Below are 3209 nucleotides of genomic sequence, written 5' to 3'. Positions count from 1 at the left end.
TAACGGTACGCATACTCTGTATAAAACAATTGAATAAACTAGACGATCAGAGTGATTCTGATCGTCTTCCTTTTTAAAAACCAAACTTCAGTATAAAAAGCGGAACAAGCGAGAATAGCTGTTAGAATTTCGGATTATGAATTTGATTTAAATTTCGTTTCTTAGAATTTCAATTTTCTTTTTGAGCTTTTCCAATAAATTCACTATTTTTGAATTTATACATTTATTGAGTTACAATTTATTTAATTCAAACCTTCAACAAGTAATTGAATCTGATTTTAGCATTTTATTTTCGAACCAAGTAAACATCGTTAGTAGATTAGTCAATTTCATCATGAATTTGGCGAGGATTCTTCAATCTGTAGTGGAAAAACAACTTACGTTCTTTTGATTTATTTTATGAACTAAAATTAAATTATCTTTTTTTTTTAAATAATTGATATCGAAAAATGTAAACTATTTAAATTTTCGCGCTTAAATAAGTAGAAACGTTACAAATTTTTAGCTTGTATTCTATATCTCACTAGCTTGTATATCAATTTCCAAGTCGATTGCTCTATTAGTATACATTTGAGTAGGCTCGGTCAACTCAATATGGAAAAATAGAAAATTCTGATAACTTAGGCGCGGCGGGTTGAGAGGCAGGGAGGGGAGTCAAATTAGTTCTCTTGCCCATCACAGATGGGGCTGACGCTAAACGCCGAGGGCCACGCGCGTGCGCGCAAAGTAAATTGTCTGTTGTCGTCTGCTGCATGGCGCACTGGTGACAGTTAAAGAATTATTTAAAATGGATAAAAAAAACATGTTTAGTGAGTGGTTGTGGACGTAAAAAAATTAATAAAAAGCAAGTGATAGGTCATACGTTCCTAACACGACGTTCAGTGGGTTTAAAGTGCGTGCAAGCAACTGGAAATGCAGAGTAGCAAAAGTTACCGTATGAGACTATGACGTCCAAACGGTTTTTCGTATGCCGGTGTAACTTCGGTTCTTTTCATAAAAATAAGGGCAAAATGAAGTTAATCAGACACCAAAAATGAGAAATAGAATTCTAATTATCTTTTATTTCTCCTTTTGCGTTTCATATTTGCTTCATTTTGTTTTTATTCTTCGTTGCTGCTTAATTATTTTGAGATTCAACACATATAAGGATGGGCATATACATATACATGCACCAGCGCATGGACGCTCAGCGAAGTTCACCTGCCCATCGCTAAGAGCCCTATATGTCGCCAATTATTTTCCACAGAGTTTCACAAGCCTGAAACCACTTTAAAGTAAAGAAGAAATGGATTCCACACTGACAGACTCTTCTCCATCATATTCGACGGTTAAATAGTGGGTTTCTGAATTTAAGAATGGTCACACGAGCACTCCTGACGAACTACGTTCAGGACGCCCCGTTGAGGTCGTAACTCCCGAAATGATCGACTAAAATTCATAAAATGGTGATAGAGGACCGCAGATTAAAGTTGAGGTAGCTGAGGTTACTATAGGATGTCAACTGAGCGTGTACGAAATATTTTTCATGAACATTTGGACATGGGGAAGCACTCTGCTAGGTGGGTGCCGCGTTGGCTAACAGTCGATCAAAAATGGTCGACAACGGACCTCACCCATCGGTCGGTGGTTGCGATGGCTAAAATCAACGAATTGAATTGGAATTCTTTGCCCATCCGCCATATTCTCCAGATTTGCCCCCCCCCCACCGACTATGATCTGTTGTCTAATCTAAAAAAATGGCTCACAGGTAAAAAATTTCAGAGCACAGAGGAAGTCATCGATGCTCTAAATGAGTATTTTAAGGGACTTGACGAATCGGTCTATAAAAATGGCATCACTGCATTAGAGCACCGTTATGAGAAATGCATAAGTCCTGAGGGTAGAGTTCTGAGCCAGTTATATTACTTTGAGAACGGTAACGAGAATGAGAATATTACCGAAAATATAACCGAGAAATAAATTTTATGAGAATTTTAGAATTTATTTTAATTAATAGAAAATTACATTTTTCGTCAACTTTGAACGATTTTTTAATATTGAAAACATATGTTAAGTTTATAATAAGAATTTTGAACTTGGCGCTGAACCTGCTAAACCTGTAACAGTTTTTAATTGTTATAAACAAAGTATTTTATCTTAAATTTGTATAGAAAATCTTATCTTTTTCAAATGTACACAGAACAAGCATCACCTTTTAAGTATGTCATTAAAAGAAAAACATTAATTAAAATTTCAGAAATAAAACAAATTTTTGAGCGTAAACCCAGCTAGCAATTCTGTTACTGTTCCAGATCAAAAAAGGAACTGTGTTCTATAATATTTGTTACAAGATGGCGACATAACTGTTCTAGAATAAAAAGGTAACATTGTTGTAGAACACTGTAACAAAATTGTGACAGAACTGTTCTAGAACAAAAAAGGTAACAGTGTTCTATAACATTGTGACAAAATTGTGGGAGAACTTTTCTCGAACTATGTGCCAGCACTGTTCTAAAACTGTGCTGTGATAGTGTTATATCGAAGTTCTAGAATCCTGTTATAAGTGTGTTCTAGAACCCTGTTACAAGTGTGTTTTATAACGAATTAGAGACAAAGATGCAAAGATGCAAACTGTTTTAGAACAGTTGTTACGTTATTGTTCTAGAATTGATCAATTACAGACGTTCTGTAACATTTGTTAAAAGTTTGTTCTAGAACTGTGCCGTAATATTGTTGTATCAAAGTTCTAGAACCCTGTTACAAGTGTGTTCTAGAACGAATTAGGGACAAAGGTTAATAACTGTTTACGAACAATTGTTATGTTATTGTTCTAGAACTGACCAATCGCAGACGTTCTACAACCTTTATTCCAAGTTTGTTTTAGAACAAATCGGTTGTCACAGAGTTCTAGATCTGTTACAGATTTGTTATAAAACATTTGTAACTGAGGTCTAGAAATGTTACAGAAATGTTACGGATCGATTGTTACAGTGCTGTGCTCTCGATCTGTTACAGATTTGTTATAAACCATTTGTAATTGAGTTCTAGACTTGTTCTAGAAATGTTACAGATCGGTTGTCACGGCGTTCTAGAACTGTTGCAGAATTATTCTAGCGTGTCGGGGATGGCATACACGGAGAGAACTGTTGTAGTATATGCTACTATTTCCGTTTAGTAAGCTAAAGTATCGTAATAGTAACTACGTGATGGTTAAAATCTACTACACGCTG

Source organism: Belonocnema kinseyi, chromosome 6 (assembly GCF_010883055.1).
Source record: "Belonocnema kinseyi isolate 2016_QV_RU_SX_M_011 chromosome 6, B_treatae_v1, whole genome shotgun sequence".
Lineage (NCBI taxonomy): Eukaryota > Metazoa > Arthropoda > Insecta > Hymenoptera > Cynipidae > Belonocnema > Belonocnema kinseyi.
Note: the sequence above shows the minus strand (reverse complement) of the source record.